The following is a 20,912-nucleotide window of genomic DNA, read 5'->3' as shown; positions in this document are numbered from 1 at the left end:
ACTTGTATCTTAGGACATAGCCACTTAAGGCAGAACTTTACTCTAATGCACAGAGATTCCTTTATATAAGAAAGCTTATATTTTCAGAGTTGCAAATCAAACCAGCCTACTCTAAACATACTGTGCCATTTCAGCTTGCAGGAAGGGATGTTGAGGTCATTTTGGTTTGAAAGAAATAAGAGGGAGGAAATTAGAAGGAAGAAGAAGAGAGAAGGAGAGAGAGAGGCAGAGGGATTCAAAATATAAATTGTTCTTTTTTATCTGTAGCAAATGTGGTTGTTCTGATGATAGCACATGAAGCTGGTTGTTTTATCATTTCTTAAATAAGACCTTGACATCCCGTACCTCATCTTCCTGTCATTTGAAAGCCAAGGGAGTTTAAATTTTGTGTGCTCCAGTAGCTATTTCTCCCAGGTGCACAGATGGCTGATGCCGTTCCTAATGGTAACTCTGGTGATTAGAGCAGTACTGTACATGTAATAAGGTAAACAATAGGCAAAGCAACATGGGCTGCATTCTAGAGGGCTCCTTTGTAGTGTCAGAACAGCACAGAGAAGCAGTTAGGTAAGTGCAAACCCACAACACATGGGTCCCTCTCTGTCAGCTGAGGCTTCCTTGCTGATGCCAGATACAGCCTCAGATTCTTCAAACCATAACATTCTGGGCACCTAATTACTAATCAGACCCAGCTACAAGATGAAACTCAGTTGCCATACAAAATTCAGGGATCCTGGCCGGCGCCGCGGCTCACTAGGCTAATCCTCCACCTTGCGGTGCCAGCACACCGGGTTCTAGTCCCGGTCAGGGCGCCGGATTCTATCCCGGTTGCCCCTCTTCCAGGCCACCTCTCTGCTATGGCCTATGGCAAGGGAGTGCAGTGGAGGATGGCCCAAGTCCTTGGGCCCTGCACCCCATGGGAGACCAGGAGAAGTACCTGGCTCCTGCCATTGGATCAGCACGGTGTGCTGGCCGCAGCGTGCCGGCTGTGGCGGCCATTAGAGGGTGAACCAATGGCAAAGGAAGACCTTTCTCTCTGTCTCTCTCTCTCACTGTCCACTCTGCCTGTCAAAAAAAAAAAAATTCAGGGATCCTTGACAAACAAGGCTGAACAAAATTAATCTTGCTCTCATAACAATTGAGCCCCTTTGCCAGTATATGGCTCCAGTGCAACTGGATTCCATGAGCAGTGCTATGAAGGTTCTAACTCGAAATGAGTCCATCCACCTGGATTATAAATGTGCCCATTCTTACTGTGAACTCCAGTTAGAGTTACTCAAGTGTCACACTTCAAAAATACTGAACTGTGGTTCCTCCAACGTGTCTCATGTTTTCATTACTTGATGCCTTCTCACACTCTGTTCCCACTGGCTAGATGACCTTTCTCTTGCAGGAGACTTATAAATCTTCCTGATACTTTAAGCCTTCAAGATTAAATATTACCAACAAGCCATAATTCACTTCCTCCCTGTGTTATCTGTAGTCCCTCCCCAACTCCTGCCAACCCCGAGTGAAGGAGAGCACTCCTCTTCTTGCTACAATAAACTTTGGACATTCCTCTGTTGCTCACTTATCACACTGATACTGTTATTGTTGTTACTACTTCTTCTGTATCTGTATCCCTAATAACCTACAGTCTTCTTGAGGACATGAATATTGTCAAATTTAAGCACTGGCACCTAGCATATAGAAATTTAATGCCTAGAATATAGAAATGCTCCAACCAGTTTGGGATCATTCTGCAACAAGAATGACCTATAAAAGAACAGAAGGGATGCTGTGTGGCTCAGCACACCAGGCAATGCTCACCCTACGGTGGGCAGGTGCCTGCCCCGAACAGCTGGCAGCTACCACAAAGCTCGCTGCCCAAGGAACTCCACAAGCAGGTTGGTCTGCAGGAATGGCAGCCTCAATGAGCTGGACATCCACCTACCTGGCAATGAGAGCATCCCGGACAATCAACTCTGCTCTTCCGTTCCTTCCTCTCCTTGCTTCGAGTGAATGATGCGCATTATTCACTATATTTGGAAATTTGTTGTGACTGATTCATTTGTGGTTGTTTGACAAATAAATCTGACTTTGTAGAAAGACAAAAACAAAAGAATTAAAAGGCAAATGCCGTTCTCCACGTGTTCATGTTCAAATTATTCAAAGGCAATATTGTTCAATCTACTCCCCTTTGAATTACAGATCTCTCTACAAAGACACTGGGCTTCCTTTAGTGCATTGGTTAATACTGTCCATTGGTTATTGACTGTACAATGACAACAGCAAGATGATCAACCAGTGTAAACAAACACGGGCTTATTTTCTCACGTAAGAAGCCTGGAAGAAGATGGCTGCTGCTGTTGATTCAGTGGCTCATCATCATTGTCAGGGCTTTTTGATTCGGTCCCATTATTGCCTCCAGATGGTTCCTAGTGCTTGGAGTAATTTCAACATGCAGGGGAGGAAGCAAAGCTGGAAATGGGGGGTGGGGCGAAATTCCAGATGCATCTGCTTCCTTCCCATGTTTCCCATATTCACTGGCCAGAACTAAGCTCCATAATGTCCCAGGATCAAGGGCACGCTTCACTGCCAGAGTGAAGGAGGCTGGGAAAGCTAGAACAACGAGATTGTCTTGATTGATTTAGGCCATCACCAATGCTGGGGACAAGGCTTCTCCAACACTCGGAGTTCTGTTGGTAAGGAAGGAGGGAGGTCATCTGCAGATACAGAAACCATCTCAGTGCTTTCAAAGTCAAGGATTATATCAGAATGAAGGGCAGTCAACATGGCCACTCTCTAAGAATCTAAAGACCCAGTGAACATACCATCTGGTGCCCTCTTGGCTTCCTGTTGCCCAGGCTAAGGCTAATGGCCATGACGTGGTATCAGTGACCCAGCATGCATCTCTTGAACAGGAAACCTATTCAGATTTACTCAACTCCTGATTTGATGATATTACTGCAAAGAAACACCCCGACCACTTGGAGAGGAGCGTTGATGCACTGGTGGCGGGTGTGTAAATTGACACAGCTGTTTTGAAATGCAATTTGGCATTATTTCATTGTTCTGAAATTATACCCAAGGTTTAATTTATAGAGATATGAGTGATTGATGATGTGGAAAAGCTGAAGACATTGAAGACTATTTTATTATTTGTGTTTCCCAAGGGAAAGGGGTGCACCACAGCATGTAGGGCCCCAGGGCAGCACCAGAGTGGTGAGGAAGCAGGAGACAGGAAGGAAGAGAAAGCCAAGGCCAGGACTTTTCTGGGGTTTCCACAAGAAAGCCGAGGTGGGGCAGAGGGAACAATTTAGGATTGGCTCCTTTGAACCGTTCTGCCAGGCTTTGGGCTATTAAGTGCTCTCACGTGGCCTGGCGCCTGGTCCAGGATGATTTAGAACTGAAGAAACACTGGCTTGGAGTGTGAGAGTTAGACATGGATGAGGTAACCAGCATAGCTTTTGGATTGGTGGGTTTGCAAATGAAAACACACCCTCCCAGCCAAGCCCTTTGCCATCTCTAAGAATTGGAGAGCCCTGGAGGGAAGCTATCTCCCCAGGTCTGTAAGCAGAGCATTGAGCATATAGAACTAAGAAAATATTGTTGATATAGTCAGCCCTGTGATGAAGGGATGTCACATAGACAAAGACAGATTCTAAGAAAACACAAAACAGCAGCCAAGTTGAACATAATCCAGCCATCCTATTCCTACATAAAAACCATAGAGAAACATGCTCATGAGGTGGGCATTTGGCACAGTGGTTAAGCTGTAGCATGGAAGCCCACATGCCCTATCTGAGTCCCTGAGTCCCTCTGTTTCTGCTTCCAGCATTCTTGCTGATGTATACCCAAGGAAGCAGCAGGAATGAATTAAGTAGTTGGGTCCCTACTACCCACATGGGAAACCCAGATGGAGTGTCTGGCCCAGCCCCGGCCACTGCAAGCACTTGGGGATGGAACCAGCAGCTGGGAGATCTCTGTCTACCTCTCCCCACTCCCTGCCTCTCTCTCTCTCTCCCTCTCTCTGTCATTAAACAAAATATACTAAAAGAAAAGAAGCATGTACACTAGGACTGAAAACACCCCAAGTGTTCATGCCAGTGGGTAAATACCCACTAAGAGTGAGTGCCAAGCTGTGGTGCACTCCCTCCCTGGGATACGGAACGGCAGTAGAGAGAACAAACCAGAGATGCACATGGACATTAACGCAGCTCATAATACTACAGAACGACAGAGACAAAGACCAAACCCCATGTTCTATATGACTTCCTTTGTATAAGGTTCCAAAGTAGGCAGTGTCCAGGGATAGCCAGGTGGCCAACCCGTGCTGGAAAAGGAAGTTGTGATCACCAGGAAAGTCAGAACAGAGTGGTCTCCTCTAAGAGGAGGATGCAGCTTCCAGGGAGCAGGTGATGCTCCATTCCCTGAAGTGGGTCGTGGCTGCTTGACGTTGGTTATTTGTTTGTTTGTTTGTTTTGATAGGCAGAGAGAAAGGTCTTCCTTCCGTTGGTTTACCCCCTTAATGGCCACCACGGCCAGCACGCTGCGCGGATCTGAAGCCAGGAGCCAGGCACTTCCTCCTGGTCTCCCCTGTGGGTGCAGGGCCCAAGCACCTGGGCCATCCTCCACTGTCTTCCTGGGCCACAGCAGAGAGCTGGCCTGGAAGAGGGGCAACCAGGACAGAATCCGGCGCCCCGACCGGGACTAGAACCCGGTGTGCCGGTGCCGCAAGGTGGAGGATTAGCCTAGTGAGCCACGGCACTGGCTCCTGGTTATTTCTTATACTGGGCTTTTCTGTTACACTACACATAAGGAACTTGAAGAGAGACCAGCGGTGGTGGTGGTAGCAGAGTGGGGGATAACGACAGAATTAGTCTAATCAGAAAGATGTGATTAGGGAATGCCGTTGAAAACTGGGACCGATGACTGGCACCGCGGCTCACTAGGCTAATCCTCTGCCTTGCGGCGCCGGCACACCGGGTTCTAGTCCCAGTCAGGGCGCCGGATTCTGTCCCGGTTGCCCCTCTTCCAGGCCAGCTCTCTGCTATGGCCAGGGAGTGCAGTGGAGGATGGCCCAAGTGCTTGGGCCCTGCACCCCATGGGAGACCAGGAGAAGCATCTGGCTCCTGCCTTCGGATCAGCGCGGTGTGCCGGCCGCAGTGCACCAGCCGTGGCGGCCATTGGAGGGTGAACCAATGGCAAAAGGAAGACCTTTCTCTCTGTCTCTCTCTCTCACTATCCACTCTGCCTTCAAAAAAAAAGAAAAAGAAAAAGAAAAAAAAAAAGAAGAGAAAAGAAAAGAAAACTGGGACCGAATCTTTGTGATCCAGGAGTCCATTCTAGTGAGCACAAAGACTTCATCTGGTTGTTGATTAGGTTGGCCATCCACCCTCAGTGCAAAGCCTGCTGCTTCCACGGAGGGTAAAATAGCGAAAGGCGGCTTGTAACATCAGCTATAGGTTCATGAAAAAAAAAAAAAAACTAATTCACACTTTGCTGACCTTCAATTCTTGCTCGGTCATGTATGCCAGGAGCGAGCCTGTCAGAAATGTGGCTCAAATTGTTTGTATTCTCCTCCTGAGGTCGTCTCTTGTGCAGAGGCACATTTTGAAGCTGTTTGTAGAAGCCAGCATTGGCTGGCATTTTGATCACACATGAATTTTTGCTTTTCTCCACAAGGAGGACTTATAAAGCTCCTTGAAGCTGCGAGCAGAGAGATGCATCAAGGGTAATTACACCTGCCTACTTCAGTGCTCCCCATGGCTGCAATTGGATGCACTCCCTTTCTTCTTCTCCCATCCTGGACCATGTGAGCTGCTGCTCTGTGTTACACAGCTGCCAAGGCCCACCGCAGGCAGCTGCTTCTTGAGGCTGTGTGAAATGAGTCTGATATCCCTGGCACTAGGGTCTGCGGTGTGCTCCGGGTGCAGGTAAAAATTACACACTGAGACCTTGAGATTTGCTTCTGTGATTCTTTTGCAAGCACCGAAGATCAACATTTCATGGGAGCTTAAGTACTCAAGGGCTTGGTTGTGGGGAAAGAGCTAATCAACTGAGGATTTTGAATTTTTGCCCATGAACCAAAAATCCTGAACCAAAGCAGGTAGCAGGGGAACTGTGAGGCAACTCCAGGACCACTCTGAAATCTCCATAGACAATCTCATGCGTAGCCAAGTGCCTTGCTCTGGCTGGAACTGACAAGATGCCTAAAATAAAGAGAGTCAGGCTGAAAGTAGAGGAAGTACTATAAACGTTTTGTTTTGGGTATTGTTCTGATTTGGGATACCTTACATACATTATTAGATATTGCAATGTTTTAACAATTTATTGAGAAAGAGGATTTTTGTAAAAAAGACAAAAGAAAGGCAGTCATTGTGGCACAGCAGGGTAAGATGTCACTTAAGGTACCTGCATCCCACATCAGAGGGCCTGGGGTGGAGTCCCACCTGATCCAGCTTCCTGCTAATGCACACCTGGGAGGCAGCAGATGGTGGCCCAAGTAGTTAGTGTCTTGCCATCCATGCAGAGACCTAGATGGAGTTCCTGGTTCCTGGCTTCAACCTGTCCCAGACCCCGCTGTTGTGAGCATTTGGTGAACCAGTAGATGAATGATATCTGTCATTCTTCCTTTGTAATAAATCAATTTTGAAGACAGAGAGATAAAGAAGAAGAAGGATAAGGAAGAGGGGAGGAGGAGGAGGGGGAGGAAGAAAGGGGATAGGAGGAGGAAGAAAGAGGGAGAGAGAATGAAATAAGGAAAGAAGGAAGGGAGGGAGTGAGGGAGGGAAAAAGAAAAAAAGGAAAAAAAGAAAGAAAGAAAGAAAGAGAAAAAGGAAGGGAGAGAGGGAGGGATGGAGAGAGGGAGGAAGGAAGAAAAAACTGTACTCAGAATATTGAGAGTTGGGATTACACAGAAATAGATTCAAAGAGACACAGAACGCAGAGAAAAACAGATAGAGACACTAAGAGCAGAGGTCGAGAGGGAGATAGTGAATGGGAACTTTTTTCGCCTTTGGTCAGTTTTCTAGGTTAAGATGTCAGAACGGAACTGTGCACTCTCCGGCTGAGCACTGTGCTTCAACCGTGTAATGACTGCGATAGATTGAGTGCTTACCACCAATAGCCTTGTTCTCACTCGCCTTAACTACTGTAAATACTGCCTTTGAAAAGAAACGCAGGGTTAAGGTGGATGTGTGCTCACCTGTGCTAATGAGCTGCTGGCTGCCTGGGACTCACTGTGCTGTGTGCTGCACCAATGACCTGGCCTGGCCCTGTCCAGCTGGACAGAGGGCACGCCTGACCGTATGCAAATCCAGCCTTTTCTTATCGAAAGGAACCTCTCTAGCAAAGGCAGCACTTCTGCAGGAGCAAGTGCTGCTCTGGTCGTTTGGGAAGAGGCTGGCTCCTAGCTGACGCGTCAGGTGATGAGAGAGCACCTTCAGCTGGAAGCGCAGAAGACGCTTTAAAGGGAAAGGGCTCAGGGCATGGGGAGCAGCCAAAGCCTTTCAGGAAATTCACCCCAGACAGTCTCAGCGATGGTCCAGCCCGGCCGCCCAGCTGTCCCCGGGCTCCCTCCTCCGCAGGAATTAAAGTTTAATTCGGTGTTAAAGGGGCATGAGGGGGACGGGCAAGCCTCACAGGACCACAGGGAGAAATCTGTGCACTTCTTGGAAGAGGGATGGCGACATGGCCACTCCTCTGGCCTGGCTCATGGCGTGGGCAGGCTGAGGTGTTGGATGGCCTGAAGCAGACCGGAGGCAGCCTGCGTCTGGGCGGTTTGGGAAGGAAATCATGGAAATATGGAAATGTCAGCCTGATGCCTGGAGAAGCTATTTGTTTTGACTGCGAATCTGCTATTTTCCTTTAGGTTGAAGCTCACAGGACTGGGAAACCAGTGCCCAGGGCTGAAGGAGAGCCCTCTTCGTGTATCTGGAACCTGTGTCGTGGCCGCTACCAGCCTTCTTGGGCCTTCTGTGCTCGGAACAGGGAGACCCAGTCACGGCCTCTCTCACACAGTTAGCCCGAGAGATCATTTGTGCTACCTCCTTGTGTGTTCAACAGTTACTCTATTCATAATGTTGAAATGAAATAAAAAATGTTGTAGCCAGAAAAGGCAGTAAAAATTTTCCTTTATTATACTTGTAGGTGTGATCTTGCCAGGAAAGAAAACGAGAGAAAATTTGTTATATGTACATATAAGGAAAAGGCACAATCACCTATTCACGAGTTTTGTATCACTTTTCAATTTAAACTTTGACCTCTTTATATTATTTTATATCCAAGTTGTCCATCAACTTCTAAGTAAATCTAATAAAGCCAAAATAGCTACAGAAAGTACAAACCAGGCAACCATTAAAACATGTTGTGATAATATTTTGTCAAAAGGATTTATTTTTTAAAAGATTTATTTATTTATTTGAAAGGCAGAGCCACAGACACAAAGAGGGAGAGACACAGAGACATAAAGGTCTTCATCCACTGGTTCACTCCCCAGGTGGCCGCAATAGCCAGAGCTGCACCAATTCGAAGCCAGAAGCCAGGTGCATCCTCCAGGCCTCACACGCAGGTGCAGGGTCCAAGCACTTGGGCCACCTTGTACTGCTTTCCCAGGCCATAGCAGAGAGCCAAATCGGAAGTGGAGCAGCCAGGACTTGAACCAGCACCGATATGGGATGCCAGCACCACAGGCCACTATACCACAATGCCGATCCATCTTTGGTTTTAAAACAAATAATTCTGAAAGAGTACATTTCAATTTTAATAATATTGTTTGCATTCAGCAAAATATTTCATTATGAACTGAAATTTTCACCTAACCAAAATAAAATCCACAGGTCTAAAAACATCCCATAAGCTTAGAGTGCTTCACTGTTTCAGACTTCCAGCACACTCAAGAATGGCCACATAGGATGAGGGACATGACGTAACCCAGTTCTGTTTCTTTGTATGTTGTGATCATTGTTCATTTCCAATCTGCTCTTCAAATGCAGGAACATGCAGTACAATGGGTGCTGAATAAGCTGAAAGGAAAGCAATGCAAGCTCAAACCATTCAAATCGTCCTGAACTGACTCTTCAAGTAAGAGCGTATTCCCTTCCCTTCTAACTAGGGAGTCTCTCGACTGATTCCCATATAAAATGCAGTGTTTATTAAAGGACAGATGACTAAAATGTGCTGATGTGGAGTAGATAGATAGATACATAGAGAATAGGTTTATACATCATTAAGGCTCAACCACAACTATCATTCAACATTTCGATCAACAAAAAATGGTTTTCAGGGAAGACTATTTTATCACAGTATTATTTAGAATCAGGTATACATGGTGATAATAAGAGGTAGATCCTATTTTAGGTGATTTTTATCACCATTTTTAAGTTCTTTACAGATTTGCACCTGCTGCTGACCTTTAGCTGGGCCTCCCCATGGCCCCGTCATTCTTACCTACGAGCCCAGTCCCTTGTAACCTCAGCAGGGGCAGTGCAGGGCATCTCCAATAATACCTGGCCAGAGAGCCAGAGCAAAGGGACAGAGCTTAAGTTCCCTCTACTGAGGCGCTTCTCCTGTGGAAGCCTCCCCCAAGCAGGTTCACTGGCAATGGCCTTGTAGTTCCTCTCCCAACAGCCCTTCCAGGAGTTGGGGGCTGGGGGCGGGTAAAATCCCAGGGCTGAGAAATGAGCAAATGCAGGCTGCAGAAATGAATGACATCCTAAATGGCCCAAGGTTTGTGTAAGGGGCGGAATCAGATTGCAGTCCAGATGAGGCTGGTCAGGAGCCAAGCTCCAGCTTCCTCCTAACGGCGACACAGCAGATGCCTTGACACCCACGGAGAGAGCCTGGAATTCCCTGACTACGGATCCGTGTGGAGGAGACTGCTGTGGCCTCGTGCAGTGAGGAGAGCGACCCCACTGCTCCTGGGCCCCTTCCTGAATTTAAGTAGATCACCCCTCGAGCACTAACCCAATGCCAAGAAAGGTTTTGGTTCAAGAGGGGAGAGGAGATTTTCTTCCTTCCTTCCTGCCTCCCTGCCTCCCTGGTTTTTCCTTTAGATTCTCTTCCTTGCTTTCTCTGTCTATTGGTTTCTGTGTTTCTTTCCTTTTTTTCTCTCCTTTTTCAGCCTACTTCCTTTATTTATTTATTTATTTATTTATTTATTTATTTATTTGACAGGCAGAGTGGACAGTGAGAGAGAGAGACAGAGAGAAAGGTCTTCCTTTTGCCGTTGGTTCACCCTCCAATGGCCGCCGCGGCCGGCGCACCGTGCTGATCCGATGGCAGGAGCCAGGAGCCAGGTGCTTTTCCTGGTCTCCCATGGGGTGCAGGGCCCAAGCACCTGGGCCATCCTCCACTGCACTCCCTGGCCACAGCAGAGGGCTGGCCTGGAAGAGGGGCCACCGGGACAGAATCCGGCGCCCCGACCGGGACTAGAACCCGGTGTGCCGGCGCCGCTAGGCGGAGGATTAGCCTAGTGAGCCGCGGCGCCGGCCTTCAGCCTACTTCCTTTAAAACCTCTGTATCTTGTGTGAAATTGCTGGAGCAATTCCGGAACATTAAGTTCCAAAGACTTTCTCATTTGGGACCTTGTATATTACACATGGCTCCAAAGGGCTCATGGATCCCTTTTATGTTCTCTTTACTACTAACGCTTACTGGGAACATCCTGGGTCGCTTTCTTCTCCCTGATACATTAAAAATGATAATCCAGCTCTCCATATGGCCAGAGTTCCACCAAGGTCTTGTTTACAGATTAGTATTGATTGGTATTCATTTGTAACTGCTCTAATAATTTCCTTACAGGATATATTACAATTTCCAGAACCAGGCCACCTAAAGCTTTGAAACACTTATATTATAAGTGCAAGATTTGGCAAAAAAAAAAAAAGGAGCCTGTAATCATGTTCTTCCTCATGCCCTCTTCCAGGGGGAGTCATTTTGTCTGCTTTTGTTGCAGGGGCTGGCACACCACAGAGCTTCCCTGGGCAGGCTACTCTGCATGCACGGCCTCGCTGACTCTATGACAACAAGGCAGGTGGTGAGAAAGATGGACAGTGATCGCTGCCTCTCCCTCCATAGCTGCAGATGGACAGGTGTCCTTACTGTTACTTTCCTCTTGTCTAGTTCACTTCTTTTTTTTATTATTTAGTAAATATAAATTTCCAAAGTACAGTTTATGGGTTACATTGGCTTTCCCCCCCATAATTTCCCTCCCACTCGCACGCCTTCCATCTCCCGCTCCTTCTCCCATTCCATTCACATCAAGATTCATTTTCAATTATCTTTATATACAGAAGATCGATTCAGTATATATTAAGTAAAGATTTCATCAGTTTGCACCCACACAGAAACACAAAGTGTAAAATACTGTTTCAGTACTAGTTATAGCATTACTTCACATTGGACAACACATTAAGGACAGATCCCACATGAGAAGTAAGTACACAGTGACTCCTGTTGTTGACTTAACAATTTGACTCTTGTTTATGGCATCAGTAATCTCCCTAGGCTCTAGTCATGAGTTGCCAAGGCTATGGAAGCCTTTTGGGTTCGCCGACTTCAATCTTATTCCAACAGGGTCACAGTCAAAGTGGAAGTTCTCTCCTTCCCTTCAGAGAAAGGTACCTCCTTCTTTGATGGCCCCATTCTTTCCACTAGGATCTCACTCGCAAGGATCTTTCATTTAGGTTTTTTTTTCCCATAGTGTCTTGGCTTTCCATGCCTAAAATACTCTTATGGGCTCTTCGGCCAGATCAGAATGCCTTAAGGGCTGATTCTGAGGCCAGAGTGCTATTTAGGACATCTGCCATTCTATGAGTCTGCTGTGTATCCCGCTTCCCATGTTGGATCATTCTCTCCATTTTTTTTTTCTATCAGTTAGTATTAGCAGACACTAGTCTTGTTTGTGTGGTCCCTTTGACTCTTAGACCTATCAGTGTGGTCATTTGTGAACTGAAGTTGATCACTTGGACTAGTGAGATGGCATTGGTACATGCCACCTTGATGGGATTGTATTAGAATCCCCTGGCACATTTCTAACTCCACCATTTGGGGCAAGTCCGATTGAGCATGTCCCAAATTGTACATCTCCTCTATCTCTTATTCCCACTCTTACATCTAACAGGGATCACTTTTCAGTTAAAATTTAAACACCTAAGAATAATTGTGTGTGAATTATAGAGTTCAACCAATAGTACTAAAACAAAAAAATACTAAAATGGATAAAGTATTACATTGTACATTAACAGTCAGGACAAGAGCTGATCAAGTCACTGTTTCTCATAGTGTCCATTTCACTTCAACAGGTTTCCCCTTTGGTGCTCAGTTACTTATCGCTGGTCAGGGAGAACGTATGATATTTGTCCCTTTGGGACTGGCTTAATGTTTTCCAGATTCCTCCATCTTGTTGCAAATGACCAGATTTTGTTGTTTTTGACTGCTGTATAGTATTCTATAGAGAACATGTCCCATAATTTCTTTATCCAGTCTACTGTTGATGGGCATTTGGGTTGGTTCCAGGTCTTAGCTATTGTGAATTGAGCTGCAATAAACATGAATGTGCAGACAGCTTTTTTGTTTGCCAATTTCATTTTTGTCTCACCTCCCCTTCCAGTGCTGGCGCGCAGACTCTGCAGCTGGGCTTCCACACAGTGGGCGACCTTTCTCTCCCCGTAGGTCCTCCGTGTCACATCCACTAGATCCGGAAGAGTTTCCTCTGCAATTTTTTCCTGAGCCTTTTCCTAAGGCTACAGTAACTCCACTTTTAAACTATCTTTTCCCGGACTATCGGTGCGTGCCCTCACTATTCCGCCATCTTGACTCCGCCTTCAAGTACTTTGTCTAGTTCACTTCTTCAATACACCTTGGAAGAAAACATCTACATTCAGAATAACAACAACAAAAAGTTTTAATTAGGATTAGGCTCAGCTACATTAGGCTCAGCTACATATTATAGTAGCCCAAGTAAGTGACTCAATGCTATACAAGTTGATTTTTCCCCCACACAGAAGACATTCTGAAGTGGTGGCCCAGGGCTAGAAAGGCAGCTCCAGTGGCACTGGGTTTCTAGATCCTTTTTATCTTTCTTCTCTATCACACCTAGCATGTGGTCACCTCACTACTAAGATGGCTGTCAGAATGCCAACCATCATCTCTATCTTCCAAGAGGGAAAAAGAAGGGAAAGCAGCAGGCAAAAAGGCTAGTTCTCTCAGCTGAGGCGGCATTCTGGAATTGCAACCAACAACTCCTCATTATAGGAAGCTAGGAAATACCCCTTCATCTAGACACACCAGTGCCCAGAATGAAACAAGGTCTCCACCAGTGAGAAAGCAAAGAGGCATCAACACTGAGAAAGCACCAGCAGTCTCTGATGTCAGCTGAGTGCCGGCGCTGAGAACTTGATCTACATTACCCTACTTGCTCCTCAAAATACCCCTACCAGCCACATGCAATTAGTGCTAGAAAAGTCTTAGGGATTATTAATCCAACTATTCGATTGCATGTTAACTGACATTCGAATAGAGCTTTAGCATTTATAGAACTTCTCCAAAATTTCATTTAATTCTCACAACATCCCCTGAGATAAATATTGTTATTTTTAATATTGGCTTTCCAGGGGAGGAAACTGAACTCTATAGAGGTTTCCGTGATTGACTCAAAGTCATAAAATGAATTAAAGCAGAGCTGGTACCAACACGCAGATCTCCCGATACCTAGCCCATCAATTTCTTCCTCCCTCCCTCTCTCCTTCCTACCTTCCCTCCCTTCCTTCTTTCCTTCCTCTCCCTTTTTGAAAGAAAATAAAGATACAAAGTGTTCAGAGAATATTACAAATATGTAGGTACTATTCAAAATTAAGAAATACTAATAATTTATCTTTTTATTTCAGGAATTTTTTCTTTAATATTAAAAGAAGTACTGGGGGTGCCAGGTTCTAGTCCTGGTTGCTCCTCTTCCAGTCCAGCTCTCTGCTGTGGCCCAGGAAGGCAGTGGAGGATGGCCCAAGTGCTTGGGCCCTGTACCTGCATGGGAGACCGGGAGGAGGCACCTGGCTCCTGGCTTCAGATCGGCGCAGTGCTGGCCGTAGTGGTCATTTGGTGGATGAACCAATGGAAGGAAGACCTTTCTTTCTGTCTCTCTTTCTCACTGTCTATAACTCTACCTGTCAAATAAATTTTTTAAAAAAAGTACTGGGATTAGTGTTGGGACACCAACACCCCATATCAGGTGGAGAATCTGGGATACAATCCCACCCCCACTTCTTTTTTTAAATATTTATTTATTTATTTATTTGAAAGGCAAAGTTACAGAGAGAAAGGAAGAGACACAGAGAGAGAGAGAGATGTTCCATCCACTGGTTCACTTCCCAAATGACCGCAACATCCAGGGCTGAGCTAGGCCAAACCCAGAAGCCAGAAGCTTCATCTGGGTCTTCCACATGGGTGCAAGGCCCCAGGCACTTGGCCCATCTTCCACTGCTTTCCCAGGCACATTAGCAGGGAGTGGCATAGGAAGTAGAGCAGCTGGAACCCGAACCAGTGCCCATATGGCTTGCCAGCACTGCAAGCTGTGACTCAACCCACTATACCACAGCGCTGGTCCTCCACCCCCACTACTCATCCAGCTTCTTGCTAATGTGCTTGGCAGGCAAAAGGTAATGGTTCAAGTACTTGGGTGCCTGCTACCTTGGCTCCTGGCTTCAACCTGGCCCAGCCTCAGCTGTTGTGGCCATTTGGAGAGTGAACCAGTAGACGAAAGGGATGTCTTTCTCTGAGTGTTTCTCCCTCCCTCTGACAGACAACCTGCCTTTTAAATCAATCAATGAATAATATTTAATACTCAATAAAATGTTTACACCCATTTTGTACCCTTCCTCAGTCCCATTCCTTTCCCTTCCTAGACATAATCCATGTCCTGAATCCGATGAGTGTCCTCCGCGTGCATGTTTTAATTTCTTGTGTGTATGCCTTCATAAGTGCCATAAGTTGTTATTTTGCAGTTTTTTTCCACTCAACTTTTTTTTAACTTGATCCAAGTCAATGCACAGAGCTCATTTATTCTAATTGCTCTAGGAAATTCTATTTCACATGCATATATTGTATATTTTATTTATCCATTTCCATTTTCCTAGAACATATACTGAGTGTTTACCATATATGTGGGAATATCTAGGAGCTTCTTATGTATTATCTCAATCTTCATAACACATCTATGAGGAAGGCAGTGTTATAATCCCTGTTCGACATGATGAAGAAGCTAAAGTGGAAAACTATTAGGAAAAAACCCAAAGGTCCACAGCTCTCCAGCAGCGGAGCCAGAATTCAACCACAAAAGATCTGAATCCAGAGGCCCTGCCCCTGACTTCTACTCTCTGCTACCCAGGCCCAGCTTTGTCATCCTGGCCTGGACAGCCATACCTATTATTGAGATATTGTCCACAGAGCCCTATCCGACCCGTTAGGCCCTGCCCAACTCCATGGCCACCATGTGTTCTGATTAGTTATTGCCTGTACCATATTTGATGGCTAAATATTTTTAAAATCATTCCTGTTCCATATTGACAAGGCTTTTTTTGTAAGTTCACCTCTACAAACATAAGAAACTAGAAGTAGAAATGCTGAGTTGTAGGTGATACACATCAAAGAGGGTACCAAAAACTACTGGTGCCGGCGCCGCGGCTCACTAGGCTAATCCTCTGCCTTGCGGCACCGGCACACCGGGTTCTAGTCCCAGTCGGGGTGCCGGATTCTGTCCCGGTTGCCCCTCTTCCAGGCCAGCTCTCTGCTGTGGCCCGGGAGTGCAGTGGAGGATGGCCCAAGAAGTGCTTGAGCCCTGCACCCCATGGGAGACCAGGAGAAGTACCTGGCTCCTGCCATCGGATCAGCGCAGTGCGCCGGCCGCAGCGCGCTGGCCGCGGCGGCCATTGGAGGGTGAACCAACAGCAAAGAAAGACCTTTCTCTCTGTCTCTCTCTCTCTCACTGTCCACTCTGCCTGTCAAAAAATAAAAAAATAAATAAAAATTAAAAAAAAACACTACTGGTTACTCTTGAGAGTAGACTAAAGTTGTGTACTAATAAACTAATGTGAACTCAAATTCCCCACTAATATTTTGCACCATCAAACTTCTGGATTTTGTAATCTATTTGACTTTATTTCATTTTACTGGTTACTAAAAGAGAGTTTTAAAAATGTTTATTCACCATTTAGTTTTAGATTACTCTTGTCTGAGTTGCCTTTCTCTGCTCTTGGCTCATTTGTCAGTAGCTTCTTTTGTCATTTATATACTTTGTTTTCTTTACATAATTTGGACAGGAATCCTTTGCCTATCTATCCGATGCAAGTTCTCCCCACTCTCCCTTGCTCCCATTTCTCCTGTCTGCTCACACAGAAGTTCTTCATTCAATATAATAAAATCTATGAATCCTTATTTCTAGAATTTGCTCTTTGATGCTTTAAAGAGATCTTCTCACTTGAGGTAGTGAGGAAATTCTATACTCTGTTCTCATTTCTTTATAATTTTATTTCTCATGCTTATTTTTGTGTGTGATATGAGGAAGGAATTTAGTGATGTTATCCTCCTTGGAAATTATTTCAACATCATTAGTTTGATCAATTACCTTTTCCTCTTTGATGCTTTAGTCTCAATTTCAGCATGCAGCACCATGTGCACTGAGGTGTTTCTCAGTCTTCCGTGCTAATTCATTTTGATTTGTTTTTCTATTATTTATAGTTTTTTAGTTTAATGCTTAAAAATACCACATTTCTGAGCCTGGTGCTTTCTATCTACTCATATCATTCCTGTTGTCCCGATGCTAATAACAATCCTAAAAATTTGGGAAGTGCTGGGGTGGGTATTTGGCACAAGAGAAAAAAGACACTGCTCGATACAACCTCATTCTATATCAGAATGCCTGGAGTCCCAGAGTGGTTGGAGTCCCAGTTCTACTTCCAGCTCTAGCTTCCTGCTAATGCACACCCCAGGATTGACTCAGATACTTGGGCTCCTGCCACCCATGTGAGAGACTCAGGTTGAGTTCCTGGCTCCCAGCTTTGAACTGGCCCAGACCTGGCTACTGTGGCATTTGGGGAATGAACCAGTGGATGGAAGACTCTCTCTGCCTCTGTCTCTTTCTCCTTCTCTCTCCCTTTCTCTCTACCTATCAAATAAAATTAAAAATAAGTAATTAATTTAAACATCTAACAGTATAGTAGGTGCTGGCAGCTCTTCAGGAGGGTAGGCTAGAAGGCAAATTGATCTTTTGATTTCCAAGTCAGTGATTCCTCTGGCACTGGCAGGGTCTAGCTATGCAGAGAGCATTCCTCTGCAGCAGCAGAGTAAATGCTAAAGACAGTAAATTATAAGGAATGAGACTCAGGTCCTGCATCCAAACAGATGACAGGAGTAGTACTAACAGCTCAGTAGCCAGTACTAACACCCATTTTATGACATTTTCTGAGTAAATAACAACAGCAGCCCATCATTCATAATCATCACTCCTACTAATTGACTAAGTACCCCAGTTTTTGATAACACATGTACATAAAGAATATGGGAAAAAATCAGTTCAGTAGTTTAGGAAATGAAGCAAATCTAAGACAGTATTGTTTTTTGTCAATGATTACACCCACATTATGTGCAATGATCTGTAGCCTACAGTACTTGCAGGGTTTGGCTGTGTGTATATACACATGGTCTAGATTCTGGTTCTGGGGAAAGGTTCCCTCCAACACAGTTAGAATGTGAGGACAGACCAACATCTCCTGCATATACAATGCCCTGAAACACAGAAGGGCAGAAAAGAAGTGAATTCCTGCAGGAATCCTGAATTTGATTGTAGCAACTCTCTCCCCTCTGCTTAAGAATCCAGATTAGGCTAGCAGACAAGGGAGTGGGGAGATGGGGAGCTCCCAGAAACTGGTATCTCATGCAGTTCAGCATTGGCCATCACTGAACCCAGCCATAACGGTTAGGAATCAAGCCATTATTGTTGGTCAATATTTTTTTCTTTTCAACTTTTATTTAATATAAATTTCCAAAGTACAACTTTTGAATTATAGCAGCTTTCCCCCCCATAACCTCCCTCCCACCCGCAACCATCCCATCTCCCACTCCCTCTCCCATCCCATTCTTCATCGATTCATTTTCAATTATCTTTATATACAGAAGATCAACTTAGTATATATTAAGTAAAGATTTTAACAGACACACAAAGTATAGAGTACTACACACTAAGGTCAGAGGTCCTACATGGCGGGGGGGGGTGCACAGTGACTCCCGTTGTTGATTTAACAATTGACACTCTTATTTATGACGTCAGTAATCACTCGAGGCTCTTGTCATGAGCTGCCAAGGATGGAAACCTCTTGAGTTCACCAACTCTGATCTTATTTAGAAAAGGCCATAGTCCCTTCAGAGAAAGGTACTGCTTCCTTTGTGGCCCGTTCTTCCCACTGGGGAGAAGAGCATCGGCCGGCATGTGAAAATGCTCTATAACTCTGACCACCAGCCTTATTATTCATGTCCAGTGGAAGGTGAAGGTGAGGAAGTGGGGAGAAGCAATTTCTAACACGTGTTGGCACTCTGGTTCTGCTAGTGCGGCTGTATAAAATGCAGCTATCAAGATACGGATTGTGCTGGGGCAGCATTAGGAGATCACTGTCTCCATGACATCCCCGTCCTTTCCCAAACGAAATTCTACAGAAGTGAAGAGAGCTCACTTTTATTCCTTCAAGGAAAGCTGAGGATATTTCTTATTTGTAGCCTCTAATTTCCATAATTAAAGTTACATATTAATCAGATTAAATTAGACTAAAAAGCTGATCAACTCTGTACTCGCATATATTTACTTTTTAAAATACGACTCTCTCCCGTAATAACACTGGCATGTTATTTTAAGCAATTTGTTTTCAAAAGGAGAATGATCCAAGCCATTCACTCATTCTAAACAAGAACTTCAAGAGAGGATGAAATGAGAAATTCACTTTCCTACTTAAAGCCACTGTGGGCCCTCCCTGTGCGACCGTCCTCTGGATCCCTGTGTGTGGATCACGTTTTAGGTAAAGCTGTGTGTAGAACAAGATTCTCCCGCTTCCTCTACTAATAAACCACCTTGGACAGGATCCAATGCAGAAATGGCTTAAACATACTATGTATAATAGCCAGTCATGCTTATACAAGGTCCCATTGCAATTGCTAATCAATTTTTACTTCTTTTCATTCCATTTTTTTAACATGCAGACTTGACCAGCATGCTTATGTAAGTTGCTCTGCTTTCCTTTCTTGATTGTGGTTGTATGTTTCAATGAAAATACTTCTTCCTCAGAGACATTCCGCCCTGTGCCACATTTATGGAATCTGTAGATTTTCTTCCTGGATTATAAAAGGAGAACTCGGATTCAATTGGCTAACAGATACATTTTCTAAATGAGGTTTTCCTCAAACGTCATGCATTCAACAAGTACGTATTGAGTGCCTGCTAGGCTCTAGGCAGCATGCTTGTCTGGGCAACAACGATGAACTCGACAAGTGGACAGGACTCCTGCCTCCGTGGCGATCACAGCACTGCAGAACAGAAACAAGCAAATATTTAACTGCATGTTGTGTTATGTGAAGGGAGTGAAAATTAGGATCCCCTGACAGATAACAATGCGGTGGAGAGGGCTGCTTCTTGGAATTGTCCAGGAAGAGCTCCCGGAAGCATGCCATGTAAGCCCAGACTGAAATGCAGAGGGGCCCCTACCATCCAAGGAGGAGAGGGCGTTGGCAGAAGACTGGCAGCCGTGAGGGTCCTGCCAAGGGGTTTAGGCAGGATCTGTGTCGCTACCCCGGCCAAGCTTCCCAGGCAAGGCCAGGGCTCCCTTTCCCTTAGGAAGACTTCCTGCCCGTCCACGCCTGGCACTCTCCTCACTGAACTCCTCCAGCCCAGCCCTTCTTCTCTTCCCCATCACTTACCATGTAGCCACAAGCTGACTTGTGTTGTTCTCAGATGGTTCCTGTGGATCAACTGGTCTCCCCAGCAAGGTTTGGAGACCCACCAAGGACAGAATGCGTGCACCCTTTGGTGCCCCATCCCATGTCCTCCTGCAGAGCTGGAGCAGAACTGATGTGGACGATGTCAAAACAAACTAAAGGTCAGGCCTGGTGGGGGCAGGTGAACAGTGGGGGCTAAGCTGCTTTTCTCTCTGCATCTGCTTACACTAGACAAAATGCAAATACATAGGCCCATCCCTCTCTGTTCTATTTAGCATTTATATGACACCTTTCAGCACAGAGAAATGAGTAAGTGGAAGCAGAAGTGGCCATTCCATGCGCTCATCCCCCAGCTCGGCCCTGACCAGGCATCTGGTCTCCACCTGCCCCTCACCCCCCTCCTCCCCAGAGGGGCAGGCTGCAGGCACCACCGCTTTGCTTTCAGCAGGGCTTGTCCCACTGAGCCGCTCGCTGTTGAAAGAATGCATTGTCCACGCTAAAGGGAGCGCGCGGGTAGCACATGACAAATCTGAGCTGTTAACTGATAGATGAGCAATGAAAAGCATCCTGACATCATTAAGGTGTTCCTGAACATGCTGTCTGCTGCAGCTTCAGCCACATGCAACTGCCTGCAGACAGAATGGCTGGCAGTGGCATCAAAGCCTGGCTTAGGAGTCACCAAAGTGGGCATTCCAACCCATTGGGATTTTTCCTGGGCTCTGCCATTCTGTGGTAACTGCTACAGAGAGACTCACCTTTCCACCGACATTCTTAGATGGCAGTGTTCTCTCCAACCTATGAAAATAAACTTGCCTGTGACTTCTCAAAGTATACCCAGACTTTGCGAGCAGTTCCTCTGTGCTACCTCCCACCTCAGCTTCTGGAATCTTCCTCGGATCCCCCAGGGCATCCACATCTGGCCACGCCCCTCTGTGGAGCAGGCAGCGAGTGCTACAGCTCCT

At 45.7% G+C, this 20,912-nt stretch overlaps 1 long non-coding RNA gene across 1 annotated transcript; it reads right to left on the bottom strand.

The window, feature by feature from the left end:
* Positions 1-19,202: 19,202 nt before the first annotated feature.
* LOC127487499 (uncharacterized) lies at positions 19,203-20,832 on the bottom strand. The gene is made up of 3 exons (XR_007914354.2): positions 20,706-20,832; positions 19,933-20,080; positions 19,203-19,542 (listed from the first exon to the last, which is right to left on the bottom strand). It is a non-coding gene; the product is annotated as an uncharacterized lncRNA (long non-coding RNA).
* Between the last annotated feature and the right edge of the window lie 80 nt (positions 20,833-20,912).

The sequence above is a fragment of the Oryctolagus cuniculus genome, chromosome 14 (assembly GCF_964237555.1).
Source record: "Oryctolagus cuniculus chromosome 14, mOryCun1.1, whole genome shotgun sequence".
Classification (NCBI taxonomy): Eukaryota; Metazoa; Chordata; class Mammalia; order Lagomorpha; family Leporidae; genus Oryctolagus; species Oryctolagus cuniculus.
Note: the sequence above shows the minus strand (reverse complement) of the source record. Positions and strands in the feature narration are given on the sequence as shown.